The following is a 21,920-nucleotide window of genomic DNA, read 5'->3' on the forward strand; positions in this document are numbered from 1 at the left end:
CAATAGAAGCTATCCTTGGATCAATCAATCAGAGATATCCATTGAAAATCTGGAAGCAAAGACTTCAGTTCAGAAGTTAACTAATGAAGGTACTTATATTGACTCCATAAGTGAAGAGGACAAGAAGTGTTTGTTAAGCCAGGTGAAAAAGTACACAGACTTGATTCTTACAAATCTACAATAGCGATTTCTGGATTCTACTCAACCTCCACGTAGCTTTTACAGATGCCTGTCTTATAAAACACCGACAGTTGAGTGGAGTGAGGCACTCCCAGCAATGGGGCTGCCATGTGCTCAGGACAGAAGAGAGAATTTTGAGCAAAGTGGAATATCATACCATGAACGAACGAAGATTTAACTTCAATTTTTCTAAAAGCCCCAGAGCCTGGAGTCCTGTGATAAGCACATCCATTTGTTTAAACCAAAATATGGGGTTTATGTAGGAAGACTTGAAAAAAGTGACTTCCCCTACTCCCTTCTCTCCCTGACCCCCCCGAGGCTCAAAACTCAAAAGATGAAAAGCAGACCCCACCACAAATTTATTATTTTTAAATATTTCATGATTTTTAAGGCAACCTGCTGATATTTGAAGGCTGTGGGTTGGCAAATTTCTGCAAGATACAATACAGTGGCATTCCAAGAGGACAGAGTTAAGGTCTGGCAACTATAACTGAGCTCCTCCTGTTATAACTGAGCTCCTCCTGGTTAGCAGAGCTCTGTGGTTTGTTTTCCCCTGTAGTTCTAAGATTCTTTCCTATTGTTACATGGGGAAGATCTTAGCTGAGCATTTCCTTGTTCTCTAACAGCTAAGTTTGGGGCATTGACATCCCAGAAGGGCCTGGGGAGCAGAACTGCCTGTTGGTCAGCAAAAACAGGGTGGATTTGATTTAAATCAAATTGATTTAAATCGCTAGTCAGGAAGACTCGATTTAATCATGGATTTCTACATAAAAGTGTATTCTTGTTGGTTGTTATAACCTTAATACATATTCTTCACAACTCAGAGATAGATGTAGGTTTCATTTTTAGAAGGTACACACTATACATTTTTAAACAGTGATTTATGCTGAAAACTTTTCAGAGTAGTTTTACAGCTATATGAGAAAATGAATGATTGTTTGGTTATTTCATTTAGCAAAGGTAATTGAAGCAGATAGTTCACCTCCCAACGACTTGATAAATATCTCCAATTCAACAGGTTAATCGTTAATATTTGGAGGATTTTCTTGCCAGGCTGTAACAGGAGGAGAACATCACCAGACAGACATTTAAATTGTTTTATTTAACTAAAACAACAACGTTAAGTATTCTGGCTATTTTTCTTCAACAGCAAACATATAATATTTCAACAAAACAAGCATATGTCCCTCCCTTCTCACATTTATCTCCAGACTTCTCCTTGTCCAGATCGATTCCACCCCCAACAATCTTCTATTCATTGAACTTTTTGAAACTTTGCACTTTTAGAGAGAGGTAAGGGATTGACTCTGTGTACACAAATTTGCAGAGGGACAATAGAGTTGAAGTCTGTTATTTCTCACCTCTATATATTTATTTATTTGAAAACGTTTTTGCTGTTAACAAGCATGTTACCTCTGGAGACACAAATCCACAGTTTGAGAACTGCTAAACTAAGCATAGAATCATAGAATCATAGAATATCAGGGTTCGAAGGGACCTCAGGAGGTCATCTAGTCCAACACCCTGCTCAAAGCAGGACCAATCCCCAACTAAAGCATTCCAGCCAGGGCTTTATCAAGCCTGACCTTAAAAACTTCTGAGGAAGGAGATTCCACCACCTCCCTAGGTAAAACATTCCAGTGTTTCACCACCCTCCAAGTGAAAAAGTTTTTCCTAATATCCAACCTAAACCTCCCCCACTGCAACTTGAGACCATTCCTCCTTGTTCGGTCATCAGCTACCACTGAGAACAGTCTAGATCCATCCTCTTTGGAACCCCCTTTCAGGTACTTGAAAGCAGCTATCAAATCCCCCCTCATTCTTATCTTCTGCAGACTAAACATCCCCAGTTCCCTCAGCCTCTCCTCATAAGTCATGTGTTCCAGTCCCCTAATCATTTTTGTTGCCCTCCGCTGGACTCTTTCCAATTTTTCCACATCCTTCTTGTAGTGTGGGGCCCAAAACTGGACACAATACTCCAGATGAGGCCTCACCAGTGTTGAATAGAGGGGAACGATCACGTCCCTCGATCTGCTGGCAATGCCCCTACTTATACAGCCCAAAATGCCATTGGCCTTCTTGGCAACAAGGGCACACTGGTGACTCATATCCAGCTTCTCATCCACTGTCACCCCTAGGTCCTTTTCTGCAGAACTGCTGCCAAGCCTTTCGGTCCCTATTCTGTAGCGGTGCTTTGCATTCTTCCGTCCTAAGTGCAGGACTCTGCACTTGTCCTTGTTGAACCTCACCAGATTTCTTTTGGCCTAATACTCCAATTTGTCTAGGTCCCTCTGTATCCTATCCCTACCCTCCAGCGTATCTGCCTCTCCTCCCAGTTTAGTGTCATCTGAAAACTTGCTGAGGGTGCAATCCACACCATCCTCCAGATCATTTATGAAGATACTGAACAAAACCGGTCCCAGGACCGACCCTTGGGGCACTCCACTTGATACTGGCTGCCAACTAGACATGGAGCCATTGATCACTACCAGTTGAGCCTGACAATATAGCCAGCTTTCTCTCCACCTTGCAGTCCATTCATCCAGCCCATACTTCTTTAATTTGCTGGCATGAATACTGTGGGAGACAGTGTCAAAAGCTTTGCTAAAGTCAAGGAACAATACGTCCACTGCTTTCCCTTCATCCACAGAACCAGTTATCTCGTCATACAAGGCAATTAGATTAGTCAGGCATGACTTGCCCTTGGTGAATCCATGCTGACTGTTCCTGATCACTTTCCTCTCCTCTAAGTGCTTCAGAATCGATTCCTTGAGGACCTGCTCCATGATTTTTCCAGGGACTGATGTGAGGCTGACTGGCCTGTAGTTCCCAGGATCCTCCTTCTTCCCTTTTCTAAAGATGGGCACTACAAAAGCCTTTTTCCAGTCGTCCGGGACTTCCCCCGATCGCCATGAGTTTTCAAAGATAACGGCCAATGGCTCTGCAATCACATCCGCCAACTCCTTTAGCACTCTCGGATGCAACGCATCTGGCCCCATGGACTTGTGCACGTCCAGCTTTTCTAAATAGTCCTGAACCACTTCTTTCTCCACAGAGGGCTGGTCACCTCTTCCCCATGTTGTGCTGCCCAGTGCCACAGTCTGGGAGCTGACCTTGTTCGTGAAGACAGAAGCAAAAAAAGCATTGAGTACATTAGCTTTTTCCACATCCTTTGTCACTAGGTTGCCTCCCTCATTCAGTAAGGGGCCCACACTTTCCTTGACTTTCTTCTTGTTGCTAACATACCTGAAGAAACCCTTCTGGTTACTTTTAACATCTCTTGCTAGCTGCAACTCCAGGTGTGATTTGGCCTTCCTGATTTCACGCCTGCATGCCCGAGCAATATTTTTATACTCATCCCTGGTCATTTGTCCAATCTTCCACTTCTTGTAAGCTTCTTTTTAGTATTTAAGATCAGCAAGGATTTCACTGGGAAGCCAAGCCATATTTACTATTCTTTCTACACATCAGGATGGTTTGTCCCTGTAACCTCAATAAGGATTCTTTAAAATACAGCCAGCTCTCCTGGACTCCTTTCCCCCTCATGTTATTCTCCCAGGGGATCTTGCCCATCAGTTCCCTGAGGGAGTCAAAGTCTGCTTTTCTGAAGTCCAGGGTCCGCTTTCTGCTGCTCTCCTTTCTTCCCTGTGTCAGGATCCTGAACTCGACCATCTCATGGTCACTGCCTCCCAGGTTCCCATCCACTTTTGCTTCCCCTACTAATTCTTCCCGGTTTGTGAGCAGCAGGTCAAGAAGAGCTCTGCCCCTAGTTGGTTCCTCCAGCACTTGCACCAGGAAATTGTCCCCTACATTTTCCAAAAACTTCCTGGATTGTCTGTACACCGCTGTATTGCTCTCCCAGCAGATATCAGGGTGATTGAAGTCTCCCATGAGAACCAGGGCTTGCGATCTAGTAACTTCTGCGAGTTGCCGGAAGAAAGCCTCGTCCACCTCATCCCCCTGGTCCGGTGGTCTATAGTAGACTCCCACCACGACATCACCCTTGTTGCTCACACTTCTAAACTTAATCCAGAGACTCTCAGGTTTTTCTGCAGTTTCATACTTGAGCTCTGAGCAGTCATACTGCTCTCTTTCATACAGTGCAACTCCCCCACCTTTTCTACCCTGTCTGTCCTTCCTGAACAGCTTATATCCATCCATGACAGTACTCCAGTCATGTGAGTTATCCCACCAAGTCTCTGTTATTCCAATCACATCATAATTCCTTGACTTTGCCAGGACTTCCAGTTCTCCCTGCTTGTTTCCCAGGCTTCGTGCATTTGTGTATAGGCACTTGAGATAACCCGCTGATCGCCCCTCTTTCTCGGTCTGAGGCAGGAACCCTCCACTCTCACGCGCTCCTGCTCGTGCTTCCTCCTGGTATCCCACTTCCCCACTTACCTCAGGGCTTTGGTCTCCTTCCCCCGGTGAACCTAGTTTAAAGCCCTCCTCACTAGGTTAGCCAGCCTGCTTGCGAAGATGCTCTTCCCTCTCTTCGTTAGGTGGAGCCCGTCTCTGCCTAGCACTCCTCCTTCTTGGAACACCGTCCCATGGTCAAAGAATCCAAAGCCTTCTCTCCGACACCACCTGTGTAGCCATTCTCTGACTTTCACGATTCGACGGTCTCTACCCAGGCCTTTTCCTTCCACGGGGAGGATGGACGAGAAGACCACTTGTGCCTCAAACTCCTTTATCCTTCTTCCCAGAGCCACATAGTGTGCAGTGATCCACTCAAGGTCATTCTTGGCAGTATCATTGGTGCCCACGTGGAGAAGCAGGAAGGGGTAGCGATCCGAGGGCTTGATGAGTCTCGGCAGTCTCTCTGTCACATCGCAAATCTTAGCTCCTGGCAAGCAGCAGACTTCTCGGTTTTCCCGGTCGGGGCGGCAGATAGATGACTCAGTCCCCCTGAGGAGAGAGTCCCCGACCACCACCACCCACCTCCTTCTCTTGGGAGCAGTGGTCGTGGAACCCCCAACCCTAGGAAAGTGCATCTCATGCCTTCCAATCGGCGGAGTCTCCTTCTGCTCCCTTCCCTCAGACGTATCATCTGGTCCACTCTCTGCATTAGTACCTGTGGAGAGAACATGAAAACGGTTGCTTACCTGTATCTGCGTTGCTGGTACATGGATGTTCCCCTTTTTCCTTCTGGAGGTCACATGCTGCCAGATTTCTTCACCGTCCTCCTGTCCCCGATGAGCAGCCTGCTCTGAATCTTCAGAACGTTGTGTCTGTAGAAGCATATCCTGACGTCTGTCCAGGAAATCTTCAGTTTCTCTTATGCTCCTCAGGGTCGATACCTGTTGCTCCAGACCTTGAACCTGCTCTTCCAGTATGGAGACCAGCTTGCACTTTGTACAGACAAAGTCGCTTCTGTCCTGTGGAAGAAAGACAAACATAGCACATCCAGTGCAGGTCACAACAGCTGAACACTCCCCATCCATATTACCTTCCTTCTACGAGCTTCCTCAGGAGTTGTAGTAATTACTCAGAGAATCCGGCAAGATGTAAGCCTCAGTGGGCTCTCCCCAGGCGAACTCCAAGGCAAACTCCTTCTGTTTGCTGCTGTGCTGTTTGCTGCTCAGCTGGTTTGACTCTGCTCAGATCATGGTTTGTCTCTATTTATAGAGTCAGCTAGTTTAGTTCACTTTGTTCTGTCTGTTACTACTTGGAACCACTTAAATCCTACATTCTGATTTAATAAAATCACTTTTTACTTAGTAATTAACCTAGAGTATGTATTACTACCTGGGACGAGCAGGCTGGGGCGGGGGGGCAAACAGCTGTGCATATCTCTCTATCAGTGTTATAGAGGGCTAAGAATTTATGAGTTTACCCTGTATAAGCTTTATACAGGGTAATACAGATTTATTTATGGTTTGGACCCCATTGGGAGTTGGGTATCTGGGTGTCAAAGACAGGAACACTTCTGTAAGATGCTTTCAGTTAAGCCTACAGCTGTTAGGAGACATGGTTCAGACCTGGGTCTGGGTTTGCAGCAGGCTAGCGGGTCTGGCTCAAACCAGGCAGGGCACTGAAGTCCTATGTTCCTAGGGCAGGAAAGCAGGGGCAGAAGTAGTCTTGGCACATCAGGTGGCAGCTCCCAAGAGTGTTTCTGTGATCCAACACGTCACAAATGGATTGTGTGATGTGTCCTGGATGGAAGCTGGAGGCATATAGGTAAGTATAGCAGTCAAAAGGTTTCTGGTATAGGGTCGTGTTTATGAGACCATCACTTATTTGCACTGTAGTGTCCAGAAAGTGGATCTCTTGTGTGGACTGGTCCAGGCTGAGGTTGTTGGTGGGGTGGAAATTGTTGAAATCCAGGTGGAATTCTGCAAGGGCCTCCTTCCTGTGGTTCCATATGATGAAGATATCATCAATGTAACCAAGCAGAGGAGGGGGACTAGGGGATGAGAGCTGAGGAAGCGTTGTTCTAAGTCAGCCATTAAAATGTTGGCATGCTGTGGGGCCATGCGGGTACCCATAGCAGTGCCACTGACTTGAAGGTATAAGTTGTCCCCAAATCTGAAATGGTTGTGGGTGAGGACAAAGTCACAAAGCTCAGCCACCAGGTGTGCTGTGGCCTCATCAGGGATACTGTTCCTGACAGCTTGTAGCCCATCCTCGTGTGGAATATTGGTGTATTGTTGAATATTGGTGTAGTTTGTAGTCCATCCACATGAAGCCAGATGCAAATTAATCTGAGCCCTTTGCACTTCTATATCCTTTTTCATTCAGCTACTAAACCTCACAGCCATCTTAAGAAAGACCCTCTGTAGGAGAGATTTCCTGTTACCTCATCCTCCCCTGCCCCTCCACCCCCAGTTTGTTTCTCTCATCCTCCCATTGTAGCTTCTCCTAACCTAGATCCAGAACCTGCCAAGGCTCCAGTGCAAAGTAGCTTTACACACATTGGATCCTTTGACGTGATTGAAACTTTGACTCCTGGCAGGATCAGGGCTCTATACCGTGAGCTCTTTGAGGCTATTTACTCAGTGTTTGTGCAGAGCTCAGCACAATGGGGTCCCCGTCCTCCATAGATGGTAATAGGAATACAAATAACATTATTTTAGAGATGTGGAAACTGAGGCAGGAGCTGGTTGGCTCAATGGGCCAGATTCACTCTTGTGCTGGCAAAGGGAGAGAGGAGAGGCAGTTTGGGACTCCCCTGTTCAGTGGCTGCAGGGGCTGGTGCAGACCTTGGCACAGGCTGTTGAAGTCCTGAGATTGAGCCAAAGTTGCTCCCCTGTTTCAGTGGCCCCTGTGGGGCTTTTCATGAGTCAGCTTCTGCCCTGCCCCAAAAGAAATCATGGAAATTAGCCCAACATCATGGTTTGTTCTCTTTTAAGATTTATATTGTGTTCTTCAGTCGTTTGATGTCTGAACTCCCCCTGCCACCCCCAGTGTGTGTTTGTCCTTCACCCCCATTCCCCAGCCTAGACCCTGGAGGGTTGCAGTGTGGTCCCCTCTCCCCCGTCCCAGGCTGGGTGTTGCAGGCAGGGGGCAGAACAGAGGCGCTGGGCTGCTGCTCACAGGCAATTCCTCTGGATCAGAATCTGCTTCCCATCAGAATTTGCTACTTTGCTGTTATTCAACATAGTCCAGTGTGCTGAATGTGGACCAGCATTTCTTGAAAGGACCAAACGTCCAAGGCTGAGACCCATCAGGTTATAAACAATCCAAAGGAGACGTCTAAAATCTACATCTGTAAGGAAAACTTCTCCTCTCTGTCGGATGATTGTGTTCTACAGAGCTCAAGGAATTCAACAGGTATAATCGTCCCAGCGCCGTGGGAGGGGATTTTTCCCTTAAGTCAGGCCACTTTTACAGGTCAGCATTTAATTGGGAACAACCTTATACTATCGAGAAAAAATTATCTTGTGATTGTGTTAACTTTTCAATCAGAGCAGGGTCAAGCTGAAGAAAACCCAGCAACTAATGTCGTGCTGGCTCATTTTTCAACTTTTTCTTCTGTAACTGATATTTCACAGCTCTTGTTAAGGCACATGTTGCACAGAGTAATTTTCTAACCCTTAGCCTACAACACCTCCCAGTGACGAATGCTCCTGCCTTAGACCTTACGTTCAGCTACAATGTCCCCTCAGGCATTTTCTCAAGGCTACTTCAGGCTGGCCAGCAGGTTTTAGGATAGCTCTGTCTCAGTTGTCATGGGGAAAAAATGCTGCTTACCAGTTTGGGGGGCTCTGGTAGGGGCTTGGGGGAGGGCAGAGATCAGCAAGCGGCGGGTGGGAGCGGCCTCGGGGAGGGGGCAGAGCATGGATGGGAAGAGGCAGAGTGAGGGCAAGGCCTTGGGGGAGGGGCAAAGTGGGGGTGGGAAGATGGGGAGAAAGGGTGCGGCCTTGGGGGAGGGGATGTAGCGGGAACGGGGCCTGGGGGCGGAGCAGGGATGGAGCACCTCCTGGGAAAACCAAAAGTTGGCGCCTCTGGATTATACACTGTTTCTACCTCTGAAAATAGGAAATATCTCCTTTGTGATGACTCTGGTCATTTGAGGGGTTCCTGCCCACGCACTGCTCGCTTACACCCTGCAGTAAGAAGAGATCCCGAGACATAAGCCCTTGTATTCGAGGCCTGAGAGGAGGCAGAAGCTGTTCACAGAATCCGACTAAGAAGTGCTAGTCACAGAGCACTCACGCAAACACATCCCGATGTCAAGTAGTGCCAAAACATTCGGACATCAAGAATGGTACAAAAACATTCCTCAAGGACAACAGGAACACCCTGATCTCTCCTAAAAGCTAAGGTCAGGATCACAATATACAATCAATATTTTAATTGAACCAACATGTACAAGGCGACGTCAGGGGGCCGCACTAACGTGTTTGTGTTGGGGTATAAAGACAGGGCTGGATTAACCTCTTGTGGGCCCTGGCGCCAAACATATTTGTGGGCCCCCATGTCGTCGTTGTGGGCTCCCAGTGTGGGCCTGCTCTGCAGTGCCCTTGCTGCCCTAGTACGCCCTGTGACAGGCAGCCGGTGCTGAATCTCAGAGACGTTTTCCATTTTGATCACACACCTCTACCTGGCTATCTGCATTGCCATACACAGCTCCCTCAGCCCCCAGTTCTTCTCACTGAGCTGTCCCCAGGTGGGTTTACCGGTGTCCACAGTGAGCAGAACTTTCATAGTGATCAGGGGAAACTCCCCACAGATGTAGCTCCTTGACTCCTTCCTCATTCAGACCTTCTATCGCCATGTCTGCAGGACCACCCCATGTCACCAGTCACTGTGTGTGGTTCTGGGCTCAACTCAATAAAGTTTCACAGCCAGCAGATACCTGATCAATTCTGACAAATCCCTCCCTCAGCTCCCATCCTGCCTTTTGAGGAAGCCACTTGCAAACATCATTTCCCCAAAGTGAGGACTTAGCCCCTGGGAACCTCAAGTCACCAGCCTTTCTCCCTCTGCTCCCATCTACATGCTAGTCTACTGCCTGGCCACCACCACTTCGCCCCATGCTTGTTTCCCTTCTACCTTGGACATGCTCCCTAGCCAGCTGGGCTGGAGCTATTCTCCCCTGCAAGCCTGATCTGCTTCCTCTTTCCCTGCTCCCCTGGACATTCCTTTCCTACAGGTGACCTCTGCTCCTTGAGGTTAACTTCAGTTTCTTTATCCGCTCCTAGCTTAATGGCCCCCAGTAGTCACAGAGCCACCTGCAGCTTCTCTGGCTACAGCTATGGGGCCAATCGCCAGAGGTCAGCCTTAGATAGCTGCAGCTGCTAGCAAGGGAGGGGTGGCAATTCCAAGGCTGAGCATGCTTGAACCTTGCAATGGCTGCACTATGGACTCTAAATCCTCAGCGCTGGCCCTAGGCAGCTGCAGACTCTGGAGTTAGGCGCTTCCCTCCTCTGGGCCATGGCTTTAAGGAACTGAGATGCCCATCACCTGCAGCAGAGGCCACCAATTCCCACGCAGCCCTCAGCTAGCACATAGTCATGCAGAAAGTGCAGCCTGAATGATTTTGGAGACTGGGGTGCCAGGAGGTTCCCATCCCTGAGCAGCAGCTCTGCAACAAACTCACAGGGCCCCCCTCCACTGTGGGACCAGGACCCTGTGAAGACAGTGGAGTGACCCTGTGTATAACCAGTTCTGTCCAAAGCCTGTTGAAGTGAGTGGGAGTCTTTTCATTGTCTTTAATGGGCTGTGTATAGAAGCAAAGGACCCCGTTCTAGACTCCAGGAGCAAGGTGCATTCTGTGCTGCACTGGTTTACTATTGTAACAGGAAGGTCTCACGTGACCTAGTGAATAAGCAACACCTCCTAACACCACTTAACTTTTTCTGAGAGGCCTCCCGCCCAATTACTAAGTGTAAACCTACTTCGCTTACCAGGGCTGAAAATATCAGCCCATGTGGTCACAAAAGCAAGGACTTCTGAATTCAGCAGGAATTCTGGATATGTCCAGAACACAGAAAGGACGGGTTCCCGCATGGTTGCAGAACTGCAGTCAAGTGGAACAATTTTCAGCTTGTGTGACTGGAGGATAGCTGATCCATATACTGTCCTACATAAATGAGGAAAAGTTGAGGTGCCTTTGTTATTCTTTTCTTCCACTCTTCATTTCTGTGCGGAATTTGCCAATGCAATATCACGGTCTTCTTTTTAAACAAATAAAACTAAGAAAAATGGCAATGGCTGTCGAAAATAGCAACTCCAGTCCTAGTTAGCACTGGGAAGACCCCAGCATTTGTTGCTCAATTTTATCCTACTTTTCCTACAGCAAATTACAGTGGATCAGCATGTTTGATTTGGGAGAAATGAAGTAACAGCGGCCAAAATTGAGCTTGAGCAGTCCTGAATTTTGAGGGTGTTCAAATCTGGAAAGCATGTGCAAGATTACTTTTCTCGCTATTAGATGAATCTGGAAAGGAAAAGTCAATTTCTGCTTTCATGGCTCAGACGTAGAAATCCTCCTTTGCTGTATCTAAAGCTGCCCAGGTCTTCTAGTAGAGCCTCCCCTCCCTTCCTTTTCATTTTAACTTCTCCTGGTGGGATCCACATACCTCCCCTGCTAGGCTTCTGATGGAGAGGTGCACTGTCCATTTAGTCCACCCAGTTCCTTCTTTGGGGGCTGCCAGGCGAGGTCACACAAGCATCGCTAATCCAGTCTGGGGAAGTGATATCTGGGCCAAAAGCCTTTGACTCCTTGGGCATACTTGTACCCCATTCAAAGTGCCACCCCCTTCTAGCAGCCAGCTCTCCATTCACAATCAGCTGCAGTGCATGGGGTCTCAGCTTCCGCCCTCCCGTACCTGTTGATAGCTGCCAAGGGATAGCTGGGAAATGTAGTTCCTTCCCTGCTCCAGGGCCGGCTCTATTGGCAGGGAGCTGGCCAAGCAACTACAGTTCCCAGGGCCCCGTGGGTTCTCAGCTCCCATGCCAGATACCTGCTGCTCTGAGGTTCGGCTTCTGCAGCGCTGTGAGAGGGGAGGAAGTAAATGTCATGGGGCCCCTTCTGAGCTTGGGCCCGGCGCTATGGTAAATCCGGTACTGTATAAAGCTGTGTCTCAGAGGGAGTATCTTTGGCCGGCCTAGGTGGCAGTGGAAAGTCCCGCCACTTACTGAGCTGCATCCATAGTGGTGGGCATACAAGTCATAGTATCCTCATAGAGGCTGCCAGGTGCTATTACCGTGCTTTGTCGACAATAAACCTAGCCTGGTTCCTTCGTCCCTTAACGGAATTTGTGGTCATTGGGTGGTTCGCTCAACATCTGCCATGCTAGCTGTCTGCACAAGGCTGGGGCAGCATACGAAGGGAACACACACACAGCAAAACATCTGTTAACATCTAACCCAAGGGGTTCCTTGTAAGAATGTGGGACCCCGGGATAGTGGGGGGTGGGGGCTTGAACATCAAGGGACCAGTAGGAAACAGAATCTGGCAGTGCAGATGCAGGCTCTATCTCCCTCCCTTGCTATATGTGGTCTGTCATTGTCCAGGGAGCAGCCCTCCCATGCACACCCTAAGAGGAATCCTCTGTTATGACTCCATCACTGTCCTAGAAGCTGAGAAGCACCTATGATCACGATTGAATCTTTAAGAATCCAAAGTCTTTTCAAGATTAATTGAATAAAAGTCTTTGAATAATAATAATAAATCATCCCCTGAAGCCACTGCCCTCACTCTGCCCTCATTTGAGACAAAAATCTGCTTCCTGCAATAAAAGGGGGCTAACACAGGAAAATGAGAGGGGTGGGATGGGCAGAATTTGTGTAGGAGCCAAAAGGAGTCCAGAGGAGAGTGAAACAGGGAGCACGAGGGAGGGAAGGAGAGGGGCAGATGGGCGAAATCAGGGACAGGGTGCAGGCGCTGGGGTTCAGAAAGGGGAAGATGCATGTCCTGTTTTCAGGGTACAAGTTCCCTTGGCACCTGTGTTTCTGCCTCTGGCCGTGTACACTGCTGCCCCATTCTAGGAGCGTGAGATGCCTATCTCCCACCTAAGCCCCCAAGTGAGTCATGGACCAGGGAAGATTGGCATTCAGCTGCCAATTTCACATATGGGGCCTGATCCTCCCAGCATGCCTACCAGATTGGGTCCCATTCAAGCAGTTGTCCAATGGAAGAGATAGTGGTGCCCACCTTATCACGTCTATCCCAGTGGTTAAAGCACTGCGCTGGAATATGGGGAACCAAATTCAGTCCCACCTCCCTACCAGGAAGTATTTGAACCCTGTGTCTCCCACCACTCAGATGGGCGTGTTAATCACTGTGATGGGGTCCCCAGACTATGAGACTGCTGAGCCCTCTGTCCCACCAACCTGAGCTGCCCCTCACACCGTGATGCCGATGAGAAGCTACAAAGCTCTGGCAGGTGCTGCCCTTACTCTGCCATCCACCGGCAGGGACTCACCCAACCGAGTTACACGAATGCTTTTGCGAGCAACTCATGAACCAACAATAGAGAGGCTCCAGCTGATTGACGCAGCTCCTCAGCCTTGCACCCCAGAACTTTACCATCTTGCACAGAAGCCTGGCCAGTGTCAGTTCATTTCACCCAGTCCGTCCCCCCTTGATGTGGACAGGACACACACTAACTAGCCTTTGTAAACTGACCTGAGATTTCCCAAGCACTTCAACCAAAACACACTGTTTTAGAAAAAATATAAAACTGATTTATTAACTACAGAAAGATCACTGTGTGCTGAAGGGTTAACTTTCAAACTCTACTAGTTTGGACTTTCCTGGGGCAGTTTATAGTGCTGCCTTCCTGAAGGCTACCCTGCCTGGGAAAGCCATTTGATACTGCATTGAAGGACCATCGCTGAGATCAATCAAGGCTGCAGTCTGGGGCCATCAACTTTGAATGACTCAAAGCTACTGACCCATCTCTATGGAGTAGAAGAATTTCTATACAGAAGCTGGGGGACAAGCATGAGTGGCTGTTAGGAAGTACACAGATTGACCAGTGGGGAGCAGGGCCATCCTTAGGCATATGCAGCATACGCGGCTGTGTAGGGCACCTGAAAATTTGGGGCACCACTAGGACCATAGGGGCTGACTTCTCATCTTGCCAGGGGATGCTTGACCCCCCCACTCCACTCCAGGCCCCGCCCCCTCCACTCCTTCCCCCAAACCCCTGCCCCTGCTCCACCCCCGCCCCGCCTCCTCCCCCCTCCCTCACAGAGCTTGAACATGTGAATCAGCTGTTCACGGTGCTCTGGAAACATTGGGGGGGGGGAGGAGTTGGTAAGTGTGGGGCTGCCAGCACGCAAGAGGTGTTGGGGAAGGGAGGCAGAAGAGGGGAGCTTTGCGCTGGTGGGTGCTCCACACCCACTAAAATTCCCTGTGAATGCTCCAGCCCAGGAGTCCGCGCCTATGACCGGGACAGCAGGCAAGAGCGGGTCTGGTCCTGCACACCCAGTGCACGCGGCAGTCTCCTTCCAAGGCAGAAGGCCGGGGCCGTATTCACAGAGCCGAATGTGCCGGTTTAGGGGCACCAGTTTAATAATATTGCATAGGGCCCATAAATCCTAAGGATGGCCCTGGTGGGCAGATCAAGCACATTGCACAGACACAATGGCCCTATTCAGGGGTGGGGGGTCTTCTCTGCAAGGGGGCTGACCATTGCCACATGAAAGAAGGAGAAGGAGGGCAGGGGCAACATTGGCCAGCCTGAAACACTGACAAACCACAGACGTACAAGAAGGGGTGAACTCAGACTACAGGAGGGCGCATCTCTGGACTGGTTATATTACTCAACTGTGCTTTATGAATAAAGACTCCGTGGTTAAGAAATTCCTTGGCTAAGCCTGTGTGCCTTGCTTCCCCTCCACATTGTTTCTGAAATGGTTAACGTGTAAGTCCGGGGTGCCCACAGCCTAGGGGGAGTTCTGAGGGCGGGTGTGTAAGTGACGTGGAGGCTAGAGGGGCTCAAACGCTGGTTTCAGAGTCTTAGGAAGCTGCTGACAGATCCCCCACATCCTAAGGGAGGACAGTAGATAAATGGTCTGAGCCCAGGAGTGAGCCCTAGAGTCCCAGGGCTGGATATAGTGACTAGACTCTGCCCAGAGCCAATTGGCTCAGAAGTATAGGAGACCCAGTAATTCAGTTCACTCACAACAGATGAGTGACTGTACAACGGCTCAGTGGGCTGGCCTGTAACAACCACAATGCCATGTAGCCTTTAGGGTATCCTATTGCCTGCAATCTTAGACACCAGTTCTGTCTAGTTTGCATTGGTATTTCTGGGAAAAGGACCAGCTAAGTAAATTCACCTGTTTCACCGTAGAAATGAAAATGTCAGCAAGTAAATAGTGAGCAATGCAACTGGAACTGATAAGAGTGACTTTATGGTAAAACTTCCCTGCTTTATTACTTGAGAGTCAAATGTTCACGGCCTATCCCATTCCCGGTTGGCAGGTGGTGATTTCAGTTTTAATTGTGGCAAACTCAACTCACAGAACCAGAAATGGTTTCTGTCAGGTCTTTCATGTGATCACAGCTAGTTTCCAAGAAAAATTAGCTCTGTAATAAGAGAAAATGAAAGGGAAATAATAAAATCTTTAAGCAGGGATATGACAGAGACTTCTTTCATTCAGCTCCAGCTCTCTTGAATGATCTGAAATAACCCTGGATTCCCTGGTGCCCTCTTCCTAAGGCTGGAGTCCTCTTGGGCGCACTAAGAGACAACAGTAGCAGTGAATCAATGGCTGTCCTGGGGGTGGTGCACAGCCGCACCAGCCCAAGGGGCTGCAGGAGATATTGCCTCCTGGATCTCCCCCAGTCACAGAAGTGTCTGAGATGCTGCAGTGTGCCCCCCCTCCCACCCACCGCCATCATGGCCGGCCAGCTCTGCAGTGCAACAATTGCTGTGGCCCCAAGTCCTCCCCACTGCCATGGGGTTTCAGCTTGTGTGCTTGCCTGAGCACCAGGAACGCTCGTGTGACTGGCCCCTGCACAGAAGGTGTCACGTGGTGGGAAAGGCTCTGAAACCTTCCCTCCACTCTTCACCCCTTTGCAGTGGCTGGTCACCATCTGGCACTAAGGAGCTGAAGGTCGAGAGCACCTCGGATTCACCAAGGGGCAGATTCCATCTCACTTGCAATTTGAAGCCTCCTTTGTTTGTAATGTGGGTACCTCACTTTAGCTCTTTGTCCCACTTCTGAAAGTGCAAATTCTGCATGGGTCAGTTCTGAGTCTTACAGCTGAAGAGCTCGGAGTCAGACTCTGGCCAGCCCCACTGGGGAGTGCCGGCCCTGCTCCCTGCGAGGATCCCGTATCAAGCAGCGGCTTGAAGTAGGTTGGAGAACGTGGAGTCACCCCCCCCCCCCTTCTGCTTGCACAGCGTGTATCGAGGAAGTTAAAGGACCCCCACCAGTTTGGAGCTGTGGAGTCCCAGGGAAACATTTGTCTGTGTGAGCCAGTGGTGGAGGGAGCCTCCCGATTCAATGGGTTGCTCTTCCCTGCCACTGCCCCTTCCTCCTCCTCCTCAGCCCACTGAGGGGGCATAGACCAGCCACAGCAGCACCTGCTGCCTCAGCACCGCAGCCCCAATCCCCGCCAAATGCCAAGGGGAGGCCAGAGGGCAGGGGGCTGGAGAGTGAGCCCAGCCCACACTCATCCTGCAGTGCCGTGTCCTGTCCCATGGGGCTGTGCCTGACTCCCCATTGCAGGCTGAGTGTGGGACAGGCTCACTCTACAGCCGCTCCCCCCATTGCCCCTTTCCATCAGGCTGGGTTTAGGGTCACAGTGCAGAGGTGGAAGGTGTTGCTGCAAGTAGTCAGAACCCCCAGGTCACAACACCCACAGCAGGGAGCCAGGCCCAGCCCTGTGGGACAGAAGAGACCACTGCAGGGTTTTTGTGGGTGTCAGTGCGCCCGTGAACCCCTGCTCAAACCACCCTGGTATGAACTTCTCCTCATGTCTGTGCTCCTCCCATGTCTCATTCTTTACAACCCACTAGATGGGCTCTCTGGCCTGTGAGCCAGACATCAGCAACGCTTGCTGTTTGCAGTCGGGATGCTCTTAGTGGGTATCTGAAGAGATGTGCAGCTTTCCGAGTCATGACAGACACCATAAATTCCTCCAACCAAGCCGAAGAGCTCTGGGATCTGCGTGCCCCCAGGAGCGGGTCATGGGGCTCCCAGAGGGGAACGTCCCCAAGCCATTTCCTTCCCATGCCCCCCTGAGGTGTGCAGCTCTGAGCATGCTGAGATCCATGGCTACAGCTGCATAAACTACGAGGGGCAGGGGTCAAAGATAAAACCCGAATCCTCCTACAGCCTGACAATGTGTGTCCCCAGACTGTGCCATCAAAACGGAGACACTCAGGCTGTACCTTCAAAATGAGATCAACTGTAGCTTGTCAGAGTAAGCCAAAAAGTCTGGACACCAGTGGCTTCTGGGAAAACAATGCAGCAGAAACCAAGGTGCAGCACCTGGACCTTTCTAGCAGTTGGCCCCAAGCCCCCAGGTTGCCTATATAGGGCTTGATCTTGCTTCTGTCTAAGTCAATGTCAACACTCCCATGGAGCCCACAGAGAAATAAAGCTACTGTGACTGCACTAAAAATCCTGCCTATGATGCTCTAACCTGAGCTGTCGACTCTTGATACTGGTGATCTGGCTGTTCAGGCACCTTAATTCTGGCATTTCACAGTGTTTACATGCTTGACTTCGCCACCGGAACTTTTTTTTAATGTCGTTCTCTGCATGGAATTGAATCTCAGCTGTGCCATCACGCAGTGCCAGCCTGCGCTGTACGGCCTGCCTGCAGAGTGCCCTCACTGCGGGCAAGGCAGAGTTCAGGGGCTGTAGCTTAGGCTACACTTGCAACTGAACGACAAAAGTCACCCCAGGAGAGAGGGGAGGACATGGGCTGATGTTAGGGCCCTGTGCAGGGTTGCAGAAGGAAGGGAGGGAAATGGCCTGAATTCCCTCCCCACAGGGGCCAGACTCACTGACACCCTCAGTTTGGCCTGAACTGTCCCAAATTTCTGCTTCAAGTCCCTTGTTCATTGAGCTGCTTCTCTGCCCCAGGAACTCGCAGGCCGTGTCTACACTACAGGGGCTTCAGCAGCGCAGCTACAGCACGGCAGCACAGAAGCCAGGGAGACCGAAGTGTCACGTTAAGATCAGGCCCAAGCCTCTGTGCTCACTGACAGGGCTCAGGGACAGCCGGAAAGTGCTGGCACTTCTCCTGCGAAGCACCTGCCGTGTTCTCCGGGATCTCAGCTTTCACTTTGCTTTAAAGTGAGGGTATGTCCACACTATGAAATTAGGTCGAATTTATAGAAGTCGATTTTTAGAAAGCGATTGTATACAGTCGATTGTGTGTGTCCCCACTAAGCGCATTAAGTGCGCAGAGTGCGTCCACAGTACCGAGGCTAGAGTCGACTTCCGGAGCATTGCACTGTGGGTAGCTATCCCACAGTTCCCGCAGTCTCCGCCGCCCATTGGAATTCTGAGTTAAGCTCCCAATGCCTGATGGGGCAAAAACATTCTGGCGGGTGGTTTTGGGTACATGTCGTCAGTCGCCCCTCCCTCCGTGAAAGCAACGGCAGACAATCGTTTCACCCCTTTTTTCTGTGCGGGCGCCATACTGCTTTCAGCAGACGGTGCAGTTGCACTGCTAACTGTCGTCATCGAACCACCGCTTCCGCTGCCACTCTGCTCTCCAGCTCTTGTCTTGATAGCAAATTTCTCCCTGTTGTCTCTCATGGGCTCCCGCTTCCGCTGCAGCTCTGCTCTCCTGCTCTCATGAATCCACCTCGCAGGTTGTCAGCCACCGCTTCCGCTGCCACTCTGCTCTCCTGGTGGTCCCACAGGGCCACTTCCGCTGCAACTCTGCTCGGCTGCTCTTGTCTCACCATAACACGGCTAGCGTGCAGCCTGCTCAGCTGTTGTGTCCTGGCAGCAGACGGTGCAGTAGGTCTGCAAACCATTGTCACTGAACGACCACTTCCGCTGCCACTCTGCTCTCCTGCAGACGCCATACCACGGCAGGCATGGATCCTGCTCAGATCACCGTGGCAATTATGAGCATTGTAAACACCTTGCGCATTATCCTGCAGTATATGAAAAACCAGAACCTGCAAAAGCAGGCGAGGAGGCGACGGCAGCGCGGTGATGAGAGTGATGAGGACATGGACACAGACTTCTCTCAAAGCACGGGCCCCGGCAATTTGGACATCCTGGTGGCAATGGGGCAGCCTCATGCCATGGAACGCCGATTCTGGGCCCGTGAAACAAACACAGACTGGTGAGACCACATAGTGTTGCAGGTCTGGGATGATTCCCAGTGGCTGCGAAACTTTCGCATGCATAAGGGCACTTTCATGGAACTTTGTGACTTGCTTTCCCCTGCCCTGATGTGCAAGAATACCAAGATGAAAGCAACCCTCACAGTTGAGAAGCAAGTGGCGATAGCCCTCTGGAAGCTTGCAACACCAGATAGCTATCGGTGAGTCGGGAATCAATTTGGTGTGGGTAAAACTACTGTGGGGGCTGCCGTGATCCAAGTAGTCAATGCAATCACTGAGCTGCTGCTATCAAGGGTAGTGACCCTGGGAAATGTGCAGGTCATAGTGGATGGCTTTGCTGCAATAGGATTCCTCTGTCTGCCTCCACGCATTCTGCTGGCCTCTTTCAGTTTGGGAGGACAGCATAAGCTCAGAGAACATTTCATTGTGAGTGCGTTTTTTTCGCCTTATCGCTTATCTGCGCTAGCCTCTGGGACGGAGATGATAGTGGCAGCGTTGAAACATTTGCAGCTGCCAGAGGAAAAAAAGGGAGATTAAAATTGAAAAAGACACATTGGCCATTTAAAAGGAGGGGCTGATGTTTTCGGGTTAACGTGCAGCACAAGCCCAACTAAACCCCCCCTACACCCAATTCTCTGGGATGATGGCTTCACCCCTCCCCTCACCGCGTGGCTAACAGCGGGAATGATTTCTTTTCAGCCACAGGCAAATGGCCCAACAGGAATGGCCACCTCTGAATATCCCCTGAATAAAATTCCCCTATTTCAACCAGGTGACCATGAATGATATCACTCTCCTGAGGATAACACAGAGAGATAAAGAACGGATGTTGCTTGAATGCCAGCAAACACCGGGACCACACGCTGCCATGCTTTCTTATGCAATGATTCCAGACTACTTGCTACTGGCCTGCCATGGTAAAGTGTCCTACTATACAGGATGCAACAAGGCTGCCCTCCCCAGAAACCTTTTGCAAAGGCTTTGGGAGTACCTCCAGGACAGCTTCATTGAGATGTCCCTGGAGGATTTCCACTCCATCCCCAGACACGTTAACAGACTTTTCCAGTAGCTGTACTGGCCGCGAATGCATCCCAAGTCTTAAGGGAAAATTAATCATTAAAAACGCTTGCTTTTAAACCGTGAATTATATTTACAAAGGTACACTCACCAGAGCTGCCTTCTCCGCCTTCAAGATCTGGGAGCCCGGGTTGGGACGGTTGGGAGGGTATTGGATCCAGGGTGATAAACAGTTCCTGGCTGTCGGGGAGAAGTTTCTCTGCTTGCCTGGTGTGCGGTATCTTCAGCCTCTCCCTCCTCCTCATCTTCCTCGTCCCCAAAATGCTCATCCCTGTTGCGTGAGACTCCCTCCTTGCAGGAGTCCATGTACAGGGGTGGGGCAGTGGTAAGGGCACCCCCTAGAATGGCATGCCGCTCATCATAGAAGCGGCATGTCTGGGGCTCTGACCCCGAGTGGGTGTTTGCCTCTTGGGTTTTTTGGTCGGCTTGCCTAAGCTCCTTAAGTTTCACGCAGCACTGCTGCAAGTCCCTGTGATAGCCTCTGTCTTTCATGCCCTAGGAGATTTTTTTCAAATATATTGGCATTTCGTCTTTTGGAATGGAGTTCTGCCTGCATGGATTCTTCTCCCCATACAGCGATCAGATCCAGTACCTCCCGTTCGGTCCATGCTGGAGCTCTTTTGCGATTCTGGGACTCCATCGTCACCTCTGCTGATGAGCTCCGCACACTGGCCAAACAGGAAATGAAATTCAAAAGTTCGTGGAGCTTTTCCTGTCTACCTAGCCAGTGCATCCGAGTTCAGAGTGCTCTCCAGAGCGGTCACAATGGAGCACTGTGGGATAGCTCCCGGAGGCCAATACCATCGAATTGCATCCACTAACCCAAATTCGACCCGGCGATGTCGATTTCAGCGCTAATCTCCTCATCCGGGAGGAGTACAGAAATCGATTTTAAGAGCCCATTAAGTCGACAAAAATGGCTTCATTGTGTGGATGGGTGCAGGGTTAATCAATGTAACACTGCTAAATTCTACCAAAACTCGTAGTGTAGACCAGGGCTTAGGCTCCAGTCTTCATGTGAGTTTCGGTTTTGGCTCCTGGTAGCAAATTCCGATGTGAAGCAGTTCCTGACACACTGGCCAGCTTCAGCTGCCTGGATCTCAGCCCTTTCCCCACCTGGGCTTCAGTGCTGAAGTCTCGCCCCCTCCCCCACCCCCTCCGATCAGACCCCCTTCCTGGATCCCGCCTTCCCCTGTATGAAATATGGAGCAATAATATATGAGAGCCAACGAGGGCCTGACCCTGCAAACCCTCCCATTTCACACATCAGGGGGTGCTGCTGTGACTAAGGGCTGCTGGGGAGATGGGGGGGGGGGGGCGTTGCAGAGGGTGTTGGTGGCTGGGAGCATCTGTGCTGAGCAACAAGGACACGGCCCCAGATCTGGGCTCTGCTCCCCCGCCTGCTCCCTGTTCCGGAAGGAGCAGGGCTGGCGGGAGGGGAACTCATGTGATTTATAAAAATCCAGCCCCTTGGGTCAGGGCCCAGGGCTGCTGGTGACAGCGTAACAGGGACGGACCCGCCGCTTCCCGCAGCCTCCAGCCCCAGCCCTGAGCCCCCCGCAGCTTTCACCGACCCTCAGACTTGGCCATGGCGCTCCCGCGGGGGGGGGGGGACACACGCCGGGGGCTGGAACCAGCCCCTGGGGCAGCCCCGGGCTCTGCCGACACCAGCCCCTGAGCCGGAGCCTGCAGCGGAGGGGAGAGACCCGGGGAAAGGGCCGGGGCCGGGCAGGAAAGTGACTTTGCACCAACGGCCCCTCCTCGCCCCAGCTCTGCTCCCGGGGGGGGGGGGGGGGCGCTGCGAGTCCCAGAGCTGCTGCTGCCCTCCCTGACCCCCCCGCCCCGGCTCTGCCCCCCTGAGCGCCTGCAGGAGCCGAGCCAGCTACAGCCCGGCAGTTCCTGAGTCACCCCCCCCTGCCCCTCCCCCTTGATCCGCTC

At 50.7% G+C, this 21,920-nt stretch overlaps 1 protein-coding gene across 4 annotated transcripts in view; it reads left to right on the top strand.

Moving 5' to 3' along the window:
• LOC140898041 (butyrophilin subfamily 1 member A1-like) overlaps positions 1-21,920 on the top strand; it is a 317,607-nt gene that overhangs the window by 113,760 nt on the left and 181,927 nt on the right. The window lies entirely within an intron of this gene.

The sequence above is a fragment of the Lepidochelys kempii genome, chromosome 14 (assembly GCF_965140265.1).
Source record: "Lepidochelys kempii isolate rLepKem1 chromosome 14, rLepKem1.hap2, whole genome shotgun sequence".
NCBI classification, from domain to species: domain Eukaryota; kingdom Metazoa; phylum Chordata; order Testudines; family Cheloniidae; genus Lepidochelys; species Lepidochelys kempii.